This window comes from Pan paniscus, chromosome 5, assembly GCF_029289425.2.
Source record: "Pan paniscus chromosome 5, NHGRI_mPanPan1-v2.0_pri, whole genome shotgun sequence".
NCBI lineage: Eukaryota > Metazoa > Chordata > Mammalia > Primates > Hominidae > Pan > Pan paniscus.
In genome coordinates, this window is record NC_073254.2 from 19,657,000 (window position 1) to 19,671,668 (window position 14,669).

At 43.9% G+C, this 14,669-nt stretch overlaps 1 protein-coding gene and 1 long non-coding RNA gene across 6 annotated transcripts in view; one reads left to right on the forward strand and one right to left on the reverse strand.

Moving 5' to 3' along the window:
- The window catches only part of LOC117980521 (uncharacterized), a 76,612-nt gene that overhangs the window by 24,833 nt on the left and 37,110 nt on the right, over positions 1 to 14,669 (forward strand). For 2 of the 4 annotated variants that reach the window (XR_008625557.2, XR_001338183.4), the window contains one exon: positions 12,170 to 13,111. The exons of the other annotated variants lie outside the window; for them this stretch is intronic. This is a non-coding gene — a long non-coding RNA (uncharacterized LOC117980521). Of the gene's footprint in view, positions 1 to 12,169; positions 13,112 to 14,669 lie in introns of those variants that run through there. 4 annotated transcript variants of the gene reach the window in all.
- The window catches only part of LYRM4 (LYR motif containing 4), a 229,555-nt gene continuing 218,436 nt past the window's right edge, over positions 3,551 to 14,669 (reverse strand). The window contains exons 5-6 of one of the 2 annotated variants that reach the window (XR_010112376.1): positions 10,061 to 10,198; positions 3,551 to 5,919 (exon numbers count right to left, since the gene is read on the reverse strand). The gene's annotated coding sequence lies outside the window, so the exon portion shown is untranslated. The remainder of the gene's footprint in view (positions 5,920 to 10,060; positions 10,199 to 14,669) is intronic. The other variant, XR_010112375.1, reaches the window with a different exon arrangement.

The window sequence follows — 14,669 nt, forward strand, 5'->3', positions numbered from 1 at the left end:
AAGAATGGAGCCCTCATGAATGGGATTACTGCCATATAAAAGAGGACCCAGAGCGTTCATTGGCCCCTTCTGCCATATGAGGACATAGTGAGAAGGTGCCATTGTGGACCAGGAAACAAGTCCTCAGCACACACCAAATCTGCTGGTACCTTTTCTTGAACCTGCAGCCTCCAGAACGGTGAGAAATGAATTTCTGTTGTTTGTGAGCCACCCAGCTGTGGTATTTTCCTATAGCAGCCCAAATGGATGAACACAGGAATGCGCATAGTCACACTACTCATAATCCCCCCGAAGTGGACACAACCCTGATGTCCACGGCAGACAAAAGCATACTGTTATGTACCCGGGAATGGATAAACGAAAGCACTATAGCCATACAAGAGGATATTGTCCGGCCATAAGAAGGAATAAAGTGATGATATTGATGTGTGCTACAACATGGAAACCTTTCAACAAACTTGAAAACATGCTGATTGAAAGAAGCCAGTGACAAAAGACCGCATATTGTTGGATTCCATTTATATGAAGTGTCCAGAACAGAGACACCTATAGAGACGAAAAGGAGATTTGTGGTTGCCAGGGAGAGGGGAAGGGGAGATGAGGAGTGGCTGCTCATGGATATGGGGCTTCTTTGGGGGGTGATGGCATGTTCTGGAATAAGATAGCGGTGATGGTTGCACAACTTGGTGAATACACTAAAAACTACTGAATTGTGTGCTTTAGAAGGATGAATATGATGGCAGTGAATTATATCTCCATTTTTTTTTAATGTAAAAAGAACAAGAAGCATCACAGCTCATCTGTAGTCTGTGCTTTGGGAGGCCAAGGCAGTAGGATTATTTGAGGCCAGGAGTTCAAAAATCAGTCAGACCAACACAGACCCCACCTCTACAACAAATTTAAAAAATAGCTGGGCATGGTGGAGCATGCCTGTAGTCCCAGCTAGTCAGGAGGCCGAAGCGGGAGGACTTCTTGAGCCCAGGAGTGCAAGGCTGCAGTGAGCTATGATCGCACCACTGCACTCCAGCCTGGGCAACACAGCAAGATCCTATCTCTTAAAAAAAATAAAAAGTAAAAAGAAGAGAGGGAAAGAGAGAAAAAGGTGATGGAAGCCGAGACAAAGATAGTCATGGGGATGGATGAAGCAGGTTCTAGAACTTACCGAAAAAAAAAGGAATAGAGTGTGCCAACAGCTTAGATATAGAGTGTGAGAGAGAAGAGTGGAGGCTGGTTCTCAGGCTCCAGAAGCATAAGCCTGCGTGGAGCACAGCGTCACTGAGCAAGACAGGTGTGGAGGATGAGAAGCGGGCCACAGGATGGGAAGGGAATCTGTGTGGAGACGGTGCCCTAAACATGCTGCCTTGAGGAGGGACCTCTGCATGGGGTGGCCGGGCACAGCCAGGTGAGTGGAACGAAGCCACAGTCAGGGGAATCCTCAGGCCGCCCTCCCGTCTGCTCCCCTGAGTGCTGGGCTCTGCAACTCCCTCCATCCCAGCTCGTTTCTTGCCTTCTTTACAGGGATGCTATCTCCTCTAGCAAGCATGCCTTCCCCACCTTCCCCACCCCAGGCTGGGCCCTGGGCTCATCTTTATCTTTGGGATGGCTACGTGGGATTGAAAGTGAGTGCCTCCCAGTCTGTGTGCCCTGCTAGGACAGGGATCTATTTGGTTTTTGTTTGTTTGTTTGTTTGTTTTCAACTTCATAACCAGACCAAGTTCTGGTACATGGCAGGTATACGAGACATGGTTACTGAACTGGACTAACATTTTATTTAGAGTTGGTCCATTCTCTTAATTACCTATCTGACCCTCATTCTTAGGCTATGATGGCCAAAACCCCATGTGGCATTCCAGGTGTGGACCTGCCACAAGGCAGTTGTGTGCGGGAGAGATCGCAGCGTGGGGTTAACTGGGCTGCTTCCCAGTCTTGGTTCTGCCCTGAGCTCGTTGCTTCTCTTCAGCCGGGTGAACATAAATCTCTCTAGGACTTCGTTATAAAGTAAGGCCTGTGCCCTAGATGTCCCTGGAGACAGCGCCATCTGGTGGAACTTCCTGTAACCATAGAGATGTTCTGTCTGTGCCGTCCAACATGGGAGCCATGCAGGACACATGGTGACTGAGCACTGGGACCATGTGCCGCGTGGCCAAGAGCAGCTCAGCTCTAAAGTCTCCTCCAGCTTTATGATGTCACTTCCTGTATCTTCTCTACACATTCTTTCCTTCAGCCTGTTGTTTGTAAGTTTTTATGTAGGAAAGTAGAAAATTCAGAATATGTTTCATCAGGTTTTTGTTTGGCAAAGTGTCAACATGTTTATAACAGAGTTAAAGATAAAGGAAACCTTTTGGGTTATTTTGGAGAATTGAGGGCAAGACAAAAGGCTCCCTAACTGCAGGGAAAGGGGAGGCAAGTCATGAGCTCTGAGAGGGCCTGGCAGTGTCTGTGAACACATGACATGTGCCTGTCACCCCAACTCTGCCAAGGCAGCATGCAAACAGCCCCTGTTGCACCTCCACTTTCTGCCTGGAGGCCCAAGCAACTGAAGCCTGTCGCATCAGCCCAGCTACTGGGAAATGCCAATTTGGAACCCCAGGACTTACTGCCAAATCTACGGGCCAGTCCCCCGTACATGTAAAAGTACACCCACCCCAGCATGGACATGCTATTTATAGGAGTGTTTCTCAACTGAGGGCAATTTTGCCCCCTGGGGACATTTGGTTGTCACAAATGAGGGAGGGGGTGCTAGTGGCATCTAGTGGGTGGAGGCCAGGGATGCTGCTAAACCTCCCACAGCCCACAGGACAGCCCCACAACAGAGTTATCCAGCTGCCCCAAACCTCAGTAGTGCTGAGGTTGTGATACCCTGATTTATGGCAACGTTCCCTCTGAAAATACAAAGCTCTATTACTTGGATCCCTGGAGCAGAAGTAACTTTTTAATAAACAAAATGGCTTATTTTCAGACAACTTCATCATCTGGTTCTCTTTATTAACTATGAATAAGGCCAGCAGTTCTTTTTGTTTCCTGTTATTGACATCATATACAATTTATTAATATCTCAGTTAGGTAGAGTGCAAATGACATAGCCAATTAAGTGAAAAAAAGAATCATCACAACATTTTAAAAATTATATTGATCAATGGAAACACTCAATCTTATATGAGAGGCATATTTTTCTACTTTGTTCTTGCATAATTTCGACTTTCTTTTCCTACTTTCACGGAAAAATATATATGCATATATTTGTATTCATTTTAAATGGGCTATACTTTGTAGTTACAACTAGGCTGTAAAAATGCTAGTATTTATAAATGCAGTTAGATAATATTTACCAGACAATATCATCAAGTATTTAATATTTAGATTCAAGAGCTTCATACGTATTAATTAACTATGAGCAGTCTTGCAAGGTAATATTTTCTAGTTTCATTGAGGGAAACCAAGGCGTAATAAGGGATAAGCAGTTCCCTCAAGGCTGTAAGAAGGAGCAAGTTCCAAATATTCCTATATTTCTATTTCTTGGGTCTGTGTATACAAACTAGAAAATAATTACTTTTTAGTTTTAATAGCTCAACTTTTTATTCACTGTTTTTTAAAACTGAGTTTCACTGAGGTATAATAACATATTAAAATTAAAAGATACAGTTTAATGAGTTATGACTATTGTTTTTAAACTTATTGTTTACAGCAAAATTTGTTAAATGTACAATAAAAATAGATTTCAGAGGCGCAGTTTGACTACACAGTATCTTAGTACATGGCAAAGACCACAGTTGTTCAGTAAGTCAATAAAATCTCAATAATTTTGTCACATTGGGAGAAAGTCCAGTGTGACTGAATAGGAAGAATTTTGAATTGAGAATGTCTGTAGTTTTATTATGAATTAGGAGTTAGGGTATCCTGCTAGGAAGTCACAGTACAACTGACTTTACTTATGAATCTTGCTGTCTTCATCCGGACGGGGATGGAGACTAAAAGAGGATTAGACTAGAAGATCTCCCGGGTTCCTTGCAGCCCAAAGTGCTGTGGCTTCCAGTCCATGCTTTCACAACAGTCACCCCGGCCACTCCCTCCTGGAATTCCTCCTCCCCGCCTCCCCTCCCGTCCCTCCACACCCTCCTGCTTTCTCCTCCTCCTGCCTTCCTTGACCTCCTTCCCAGCCTCTTCTGAAATGTGGGAATTCCGCAGGCTTTACCCCGGCCCTCTGATCCTGGCACTGCCCACTCTTCATGGTGGTAGCAGCCCCCTGCCTGCTGGTAATGCCCAAGTCTGTGTCTCTGCCCCACCTTCCCCTCCCCCACTCCCATGGCCCCCGGAAAACATCAGATGGCCTCAGGATATTTGTCCATGGGTGTCCAGAGGCACGTCCGACTCCCCATGCCCAGACAGACTCCTCTCCTTCTCCCTCCCACCCCACATACTGCTTCTCTCCCCGTTTTCCTTGTTTAGGTGAAAAGCACCAGCACTCATTTCAATCTCAGAATCACTCCCGGGGGTGTGTTCTTCCTGCCACACGGAATCTTTATACTAGACATGAAACAACTAGGCTTAGGGAAGTGGAGCAGCATGTCTAAGCCACACAGCCTGCCAGTGGTGGAGACTGGATTTAAAATCAGGGGTGTCTGACTGCAAGGCTAGGGCCCTTGACCACTGCCCTACACGTATGTGCCCCAGCCGGGGACCCTGGGCGCTGTCCTCAATGCCTCCCCCTCACCACTCACCGCCGCCCCACTGCCAGGACCCGAGACTCACAGGGGTCTCAGGTCAGCTCCCCTGAGGACCTCTACTCCTGGCTCCGTTCACCCACCCTCATCCTCGCCTGGATATACCCATCTCCTAACCAGTCTCCTGTCTTCCTCTCTTCAAGCCACACTTTAAGTTGAGAAAAGGTGCTGTTCCTACAACACAGATCAAGACACTCCCTTGCTTGAAACACTCCAGTGGCAGTCCACAGCTTCTGGGACAAGAGCCAGCCTGTCACTTGGCAGCAGCCTCTCCATCTTCGTCTCCAGCCTTACAGTCCGATCTCATTATTTCTAGATTCCATACCTGCAAACTCACCTCTTCACTAAAATGTATTTGTAAACCAAATCAATACTTGTGGCTTCACAGTGATTCACAGACTTGTACAGAGCAGGGAAAAAATCTGAGTAGTCCAAGGCATCTGTTCCTGGCTGAGGTGAAGCAAGGTGACCCCTCTGCCTTCTTGTCCCAGTTCTCACACTAGAAACCAGTGGTCCTTCCTGCTGTCTATCCAGAGCCATGCTTTTGCATTTTTGTACTTTTGTTGGTGATTTTGCTGTTTAAAATGCCCCCAGGCACGGTGCTGAAGTGCTGTCTACTGTCTCTGAGTGCAGGAGGCTGCGATCTGCCTGTGGAGACAATACCTGTGCTGGATGAGGTGCCTTCAGCGTAAGTTGTAGTGCTGTTGGCAGTAAGTTCAGTGATAATGAATCAACAGCCAGATACATCGAGGCCATGGAAGAGGAAATTCACTTCTGCAGGCCCCTCTAGAAAGTGCTTCTATAGTAGGTTGTGAAACTACAGAAAAGAAGGGAAAGCAGCTAAATTTGTGGATTCGTAGGATGATGTCTGATACAGTTTGGATGTTTGTCCCATCCAAGTCTCATGTTGAAATGTGATCCCCAGTGTGGGAGATGGGGCCTGGTGGGCGGTGTTTGGGTCATGGAATCTGGTCCCTCATGAATGGCTTGGAGTCATCCTTGCAGTAATGAATGAGTTCTTGCTCTTCTGAGTTCCCATGAGAACTGATTGTTAAAAAGAGCCTGGCATCTCCTCCTCTCTCTCTTGCTTCCTCTGTCACCATGTGACTCGCTGGCTCCTCTGCGCCTTCTGCCATGAGCGGAAGCAGCCTGAACCCCTTAGCAGAAGCAGTTGCTGGCACCATGCTTCCTGTACAGCCTGCAGAACCAAGAGCCAAATAAACGTTTCTTTATAAATTACCCAGCCTAGGTGTTCCTTTACAGCAATGCAAAGACTGACAATAAATGCTTTTTTTTTTTTTTTCCAAAAAGCGTGGTAGCAACATTGTTGTGAGTCTGAAAGCCAAAGAAGTTTACAGTCAGGAGCATGTCAAGCCCTTCTCAGCTAGTGCTGACTGGCTCTCATGTTCCAGAAGGTGATATAATGTGAAAAAGGTTAAACCTGCAGGGCAGGTGAGGCGAGTTTTGCAGATCAGGAGGCTGTGGGAGAATTGTAAAAATACCCCCTGAGTGCTATACGAGAAAAGAGTTATGTGGAAGGGCAGGTTCTCAATGCTGATGACACCTGCGTGTTCTACTAGGATGTTGATAAACAAACCTCTGTAACACAAATGGTGTTTCAGCTGATGAAAACGTTGTGACCAGACGCTCACAGAACCCAACCCATGCTCTCTCCAGGAGAAATAGCTCAGTATTTGCTAGTTCAGGGTTTGAAGAATGTTCGTAGAACATAACTACCTTGAATCACAAGAATTGGCTGTGCTTCCCACTACCCTTACCCTGGGGGGTCCAGTCCCATTGAACTCTCTGTAGTTGCCTGAAGATGCTTTTCCTGGGGTGCCCTCTCCTCTCCATCTAGTCAGTCACCCAGATCCATCCTTTAAGCCTCAGCCCCAGTGATGCCCAGAAAGTCTCTCTGGACCCTCCCCTAGGGCAGCTGAAAATCTTTTCTTCAGCGCCAGGTGACATGCCCTGCACACACCTCTGGCTCAGCGTGCATTGCAGCAGCGGGATCGATCACACACTCCTCCACCTCCCCCACCAGCTGCTTCAAGGCAAGGCTCTTTCTCCTTCCTTCCTTCCTTCCTTCCCTCCCTCCCTCCCCTCCCCTCCCTTCCCCTCCTCCCCTCCCTTCCCCTCCTCCCCTCCCTCCCTCCCTCCCCTCCCCTCTTTCCCTCCCTCCCTCCCCTCCCCTCCCTTCCCTTCCTTCCTTCCTTCCTTCTCTCCCTTTCTCCCTCCCTTCCTTCCTTCCTTCCCCCCCCCACATATGTATGTATGTATATTAGTATATGTGTATGCATATAGACATATTTGGGGAGGTGGTGAAAAACAATACTTCGAGATATTTCTTATGTTGCACTTTTATTTCTAAATTAACCTACAGTATCGTGCCTATTTAATTGATTTGATGTTGTGTTCTGGAATTTAGCACAGAGCCTGGCCCAAAGAAAGGACAGTAAATATTTGCTGATAAAAAGCAAAAAGCTTAACAATTCTATTCATTTTACCTAACTGAAGTTCCTTGTGTCATGAATTTTTAATAAATAGTTTAAAATTAACAAGTTAAGAGCATGTTCCCTTAAATATTTTAAGTAATTCCTCTGCCCCCTCTCTTTTTAATTTGAGCTATATCTATAATAAAATTTTGTTGAGCAAAATAAACTCCAGCTTAATCCAAATTGAATAATTAAAAATGTGGAAGAAGTGGTCTGAATTAATGAGTTTTCTCAGTGTAATTCCAGAATATTGAGCCAGAGGAGATCTTAGTTTACACGTGTGTTAATTAGGCTCTTCCAGGTTAGCCTAGGAGATAGGAGGGAAAAAACAGAGAGAGCCTCAGCAGGCTGCGAGGCCTGAAAGGAAGGTTATTCACAGGCAACCTGGGCGTGGTTTCAACAGCAACTCTGAGATGCAACACCAGCTGCCTCCGCTGAGCTGGCATTTGCTGCTCCAGGAGCTGGGGCTGCTGTCACAGAGCCCTGGCCACCTCAGCCCCTGCTTGGCCATGGTTTGTCCTGACTCGTTATTTCTACCACTGCTTTCTCTGCCTGCCGTCTGCTTCTGTCCAGACTAGCGAGTGCTGATGGTCTCTACAGTTTCACATTCAAATCCCTCTGCAAAGAAAGCACCCGATTGCTTCAGATAGTCACTCTCCTTCCTGCTGGACTGAGATCTTGCATCAATTTCTCTCCTGAGATAAAGGCCTCCCTCTAAATGAGCTTCCCTTCAGCCCAACATCTTCTCCTTGGGCCCGGACAGTGAGAAGACACAGTCCACTTTCTCAGGAGACCTGCGGGCACGGGACACGCTCAAGTTATACCACTGGGAGCTCCTTTCTGAGTCAACAGAAGCAGAAACTGATGCCTGAGAAGTTAGGAGGTCCTTCCTAGGAGGGTGCCCTTCAAAGTCCCCTGTTATCTAGGTCTCTGAAGCACATCACTGCCCCAGTATCGAGAAGTCTTGTCTCTTTAGCTTGTATTTTTTAAAATCTGCTTCAAATGTTTGGGTCAAGCCTGCAAAGTCTGGATGAACAGCCACACCTGGTTTATGGGATGTTTACACATGTTTCTTTTATCAAAATTATTTATGGCTAAAATTTAAGGTTGCCTGATATCACTGGAACACTGAAATGTGGGCCCACAATACAGTATTTATTTTCATTTTTTTTCATTAATCCAAATAAATGAGTTGTTGCTTTAAAAATAAATATGTAACACTATAAGAGAAACTGGTGTGAAGCTTACCGGAAGCCACCATTACTTAAAAGCTATTAGTATTGTTTTGTCTTAGAATTTCAAAGCAAGGTAATATGTAACATGGCATTTACTCAATTAATATTTATTGAGAACCAACTATATTCCAGGCACTGTTTTAAGTGCTGGGAATACAATAGTGACCAAGACAAACATATTCCTGCTTTCATGAAAGTTAAATAGTATGTGTTCAATCAACCTGTTTCCCCATTTTTTAGAACAATGAAGAGCAGGGAAGGGGTGGAATGAGGGTCAAAAGTAAGTCCTAGAGTCCTGCCCCAAAGTTTTCCAATTACAATCTAAAGTAACAACCTTATGCCACCAAATTCGCAATTTGAACATTGAAAACGGCAATTACCTAACTAAGCAAGCTGTGAGTCCCTGCTTTCTGATATTTTGTAATCCTGCTATCATCTATGAAACATCATAATTATAATAATAAAAATCGGAAACAGAGAAAGGGAGCATTCTGACATCCAATTAAAAATTAACACTAAATAAGTCAAACCCCCCACAGAGTTTTAGATATGAAAATTGAAAATCTGATCTAAAATTTAAATGAGGTGAAAAGGACCAAGAAAAGCCAAGACATTCTTAAGAAGAAAGAACTAAATAAAAGAAATTCACTTACAGATGTAAAGACTTAATATAAAGCTACAAGAATTAAAGGAGTAATGTTGAAACAAGAATAGAAAATAGACCAATGGAAAAGAACAGAGCCTAAAAACACACCCACACACGTGTGGACACATATCTGTGACAAAGGAAATACTATAGATTAGTGATTAAAAATATATTTAAGAAATTAATCCTGATAGATCAATTAGATAGCCATATGCAAAAAGAAAATCTTGAAACATATCCTAAACTATCCACAAAAATCAATTTCAGAAGGAATGTAGCTTTAAACAGCCTGGGCAACATAGCGAGACCCCATCTCTACAAAAAATATCAAAAAATTAGCTGAGCATGGTGGCGCACGCCTGTAGTCCCAGCTACTTGGGAGGCTGGGTGGGAGGATTGCTTGAGCTCAAGAGGTTGAGGCGAGCTATGATCATGCCAGTGCACTCCAGCCTGGGTAACAGAGTGAGGCCCTATCTCTAACAATAGATAGATAGATAGATAGATAGATAGATAGATAGATAGATAGATACATACATACATACATACATACATACATACATACATACAGAAATTTCTTTTAAAGAAAGAAGGCTGGGCATGGTGGCTCATGCCTGTAATCTCAGCATTTTGGGAGGCCCAAGTGGGAAGATTGCTTGAGCTCAGGAGTTCAAGACCAGCCTGGGCAACATAGCGAGACCCCATCTCTACAAAAAATATTAAAAAATTAGCTGAGCATGGTGGCGCACACCTGTAGTCCCAGCTACTTGGGAGGCTGGGTGGGAGGATTGCTTGAGCTCGAGAGGTTGAGGCAAGCTATGATCATGCCAGTGCACTCCAGCCTGGGTAACAGAGTGAGGCCCTATCTCTAACAATAGATAGATAGATAGATAGATAGATAGATAGATAGATAGATAGACAGACAGATACATACATACATACATACATACATACATACATACATACATAAATTTCTTTTAAAGAAAGAAGGCTGGGCATGGTGGCTCATGCCTGTAATCTCAGCATTTTGGGAGGCCCAAGTGGGAAGATTGCTTGAGCTCAGGAGTTCAAGACCAGCCTGGGCAACATAGTGAGATCTCATCTCTAAAAGAAAAAAAAGAGAAGAAATAAGATTTAGTGTTCCGTAAATGAGTTGAGTGACTATAGAAAACAGTAATCTATTGTATATTTCAAAACAGCTTCAACTTCGAGAATAATTTGAATGTTTTCAGCATAAAGAAAAGATAAATGTTTAAGGTGAGGATATCCCAATTACCCTGATTTGATTATTATACATTATATGAATGTACCAAAGTATCACATTACCCCCAAAATATGTACACCTACTACGTATCAATAAAAACCTGACTATATAAAACCTAATTAATAGAAGGATTATCTTTACTGCTTCTCCATTTGACAATCCAATTTTGTCAAAATTTGGGGAAAAAGAAAAAAAAATGGTGCCTGATGGTGGATTACCGCAACTTTAATCTGTGGTTCCATGCATAAAGAGCCCCATATGCGGGGCCAAAATTCAGACTTGACCATGTTCTTTGAATAGCTTCTTAAGAAGTTACAGTTAGCTGGGCATGGTGGTGGCCCGTGCCTGTAGTCCCAGCTAATTGAGAGGCTGAGGCAGGGATTCACTTGAACCCAGGAGGTGGAGGTTGCAGTGAGTGGAGATCACGCCACTGCACTCCAGCCTGGGTGACAGAGTGAGACTCGTCTCAAAAAAAAAAAAGTTACACCTAGGTGTGTATTTTGGCACAAAGGAGTGACAAACTTATAGTTAAAAGCTCAATAACTTCAGTGTGGTGTAAGTGTGGTTTATAGGCTATGTTTGTGATTGCTAAAAATAATTCTAGTTTACCTCAAAATCCTTCTCTTTCCCAAAATTAAGTGCCTGGCCAGCTGTCATAAATTACATATTCCGTTTGGTTTTTTGTAAAGGTTACATGTTCAAGATGTGAAAATAAGATGTTCTCTCTAAAGGCTACTATGCCTGGTCTGTAAATGAACCTGTTAAATGCTGTATTTGCTCCAACAGCTTACTATAGAATGTTACTTAATACAGTATCATACTTATTACAGTTTTTACTACAGGAGTGTAATACGTAAAATTAATCTCTATTTTAATGGGCCCATGTTTCGTCTTTCACCATCCTTTAAACTGCTGTGAATTTTTTTGTCATGACTTAAAAGCAAGGATAGAAAAACACTTTAGAGATATCTGGGTTTTTTTCCCATTCCAGAACTTGTGAGTAAAATCATATTTGCTTGATATTTATAGTCATGAACTCCTAAGCTGGCAGCTACAACCAAGAACCAAAATATGGTGCATTCTGCTTCTTGTAATTCATCTCTACTAATAAACTATAAGAAGCAAGGAAAATTAGGGAAAATATTTTATTTGGATGGTTTCTATAAACAAAGGACTATATAATTCTTGTACATTATTTTTCATTTTTGCTGTTTCTTTGAGCAGTCTTATGTGCCACACAATGATTTAAGGTATTTGTTTTCCATAAGAATTGTTTTAAAAGTATTCTTGTTACCAGAGTAGTTGTATTATATTTCAAAATGTAAGATGATTTTTAAAAGCCTGAGTACTGATCTAAGATGCAATTGTATGAACTCTACTCTGGAGGGAGGGGAGGGTGTCCGTGGAAATTTTAAGACTTTTATTTTTGTGTGTCATCAAATATAGGTAAAAATAATTGCGCAATTCTGCTGTTTAAACAGGAACTATTGGCCTCCTTGGCCCTAAATGGAGGGGCTGATATTTCAAGTTGATTATTATATTGTAAAATAATCCAACCTAATTTTTTTTAATTTGGTTGAATGTTTTTCTTGTTAAATGATGTTTAAAAAAATAAAAACTGGAAGTTCCTGGCAAAAAGAAAAGCCCCATATGCAATATTCAGTATTATTAAAATAATCGGCACCACCCAGTCAATGACTGGTATTTTATTATTACAGATTTGGCTACTGTGTTCTGTTCATTGCCTCCTTCAACAACCTTTCAGCACAGTTTGCCTTCACCTCTAACGGGTCACAATTTACCTTTTCTAGGCTACCCATGGGGACCTCAACAGCTTTGCCATTGCACACTATCTTTGCAGACAAGATCTTAATCACATCCAACTTTCTGCAGTTGCACAGGGTACCTCAGACCCACATCCCAGATGACATTCCTCAGAAGCTCGCAGCTGGAGATGACATCACCTTAGACAACATCACGCTAGCCCAAGACATCGCTATTAGAGATACATCACCTGGACACTAAAGCCTCCACCCCAGTGACACTCTCAAGGTGCTGACAAAATGGACATGGACATTTGTTGCTTTTCTTCTTTTGAATTAGGAACTCTATTGTGTTTCCTGAATTTACTGTCTGCTTGGCCCGTGATCCTGGTATGTTCCTTGCTCTCTGCCAAAACATGCACCCTCCCCTCCACACCTAAAGGAAAACCTGGTAGAAGCTACTACTCTCAATGCCATTCTAAAATTGACGAAGAGTATTATTTTCCCCAAGAGGCAGCTGCTGCAGGCCAGTGAATCCTTTGGACCCTGGGGAGAGGGTCATACACTCCCTAGTGACTTCTACTCTACCCTCCAGCTTTCCGCCAGGACCTCCTGCCCTGTCCCCAACTGTAACCACCACAACCACTCCATCCCGTTGGTTACACACAAATATCACCAGTCTTTACATGTACTTTACTGACTTCTCAGATCATACCCTCCAACAAGATAACTGCAGGACTTGCCACCATGACCTGAGAAATACACCAAGATATTATTGTCCAATTTTTTTGAGATATATATATATTTCTCATACTTTTAACATACTCTGCAATCCACCAAGATATTGGTAGAGACCCTGGAAATTTCAAATCTATTTCCTCTGCTAATGCCATGTGAATAGGAAACTTAGATACAGGCTGGCCTACAAGGACTCCTTATACTTCAATTTTTGTTCCTCCTTTCAACTCTCATAAAAAATATTTTCTATACTATTTAGGGCAAATGATGGCCTTCTTTCTAAGTCTCATCCATCATTGCTGCAAAGGTGCCTTAGTTTGATGTTAAAGTGTCACAGGGCCAATGTATTGACCATGTTTCTGGCGTCTATAAAGTCGATGTTTTAATATCTGTCCTACATGCATACACCAAACATTCCTTGATCTGGAAAACCCAACAATATGCTTTGCTTCAGCCTCAGGCCTCCCTTGTCGCCTCCTCTGTGCCACCCCCCATTCCTCGGGAGTCCTCCTCCTCCCAGGGGTGCACTTTTCAAATACAAACCAACCAGTCCAGAGCCCACACCCCAACCACCTCCTTTGTTGGTCTCTCACATGCTGGGCCACTGTCCACTTTCCCTAATCACCCAGAGTCAGGTACCAGACAATTAGGGACAGCCCCTATACCCCAGAGCCTGCTGAAATTAGCAAACTGGCCAATCCCGAGTCTGTTTACTTTGCCTTCCTGTTTCTTCCCATGGAAATCACAAAAAAAGGCTCTTGTCCACAGCCCCCCTCTCGCTCTGCCTCCTGCTTCCCTGTGCGGCCCTGTGGTGTGGTGCACACCTTCCTCTTGGGAACTGTGTGAAACTATCTCCTAATCCTCTCCGTTGGCCTTAGTATACCTCAAATTTTTTGTATTGATACACTTTTTTTGGTGGGGTTTTGTTTGTTTTTTGTTTTTGAGACGGAGTTTCACTCTTGTCTCCCAGGCTGGAGTGCAGTGGTACGATCTTGGCTCACTGCAACCTCTGCCTCCTGGGTTCACCTGTGATTCTCCTGCCTCAGCCTCCCGAGTAGCTGGGATTACAGGTGCGCACCACCACGCCTGGCTAATTTTTGTGTTTTTAGTAGAGATGGGGTTTCACCATGTTGGCCAGGCTGGTCTCGAACTCCTGACCTCAAGTGATCTGCCCGCCTCGGCCTCCCAAAGTGCTGGGATTACAGGCGGGAGCCACCATGCCCGGCTGACACACTGTTTTCTTTTAAACAGCTGGGAAACCTCTTATCCTCATCACCAGTGCCAGGGTCCAGCTTCAGGAGGGCAGGGCTCACCTGCTTTACTTCCAGATCCCCATGTGCAGCGTGGAGCTTCCCTCTGACCTGTTTGTTGGATTTGTTTCTAAAAGGCGGCCATGGTTTCTTTTTTTCCTTCCTCGGCCCTGATTAATTTCAACAGAAGAAAATGTATCCCCTCTAGTTTGTGATGGAATCCAAGCTTAGTTAGCCATTCATGGTGCTAAACTGTCCTGCACTGGATGACCCAATCGCTTCTGATTTTCCAAGCTTGGCTCTCACACCATCCTGGTGGAAGAAACACTAGCAGTCTGCCCAATCTGAATGCAAATCCAGAATAATCTTTTCTTTTGTTGTTACACAGTTATGAGTGCAATTTTTAAACGGCTGCTACTCTACAGCCTGCCTGCCTTATGCTTTCTCCTGGGCACCCAGGAAAGTGAGAGCTTCCACTCCAAAGCAGAGATCCTAGTGACACTAAGTCAGGTAATAATCTCTCCAGCTGGACCTCATGCACTCACATGGACAGCACACTT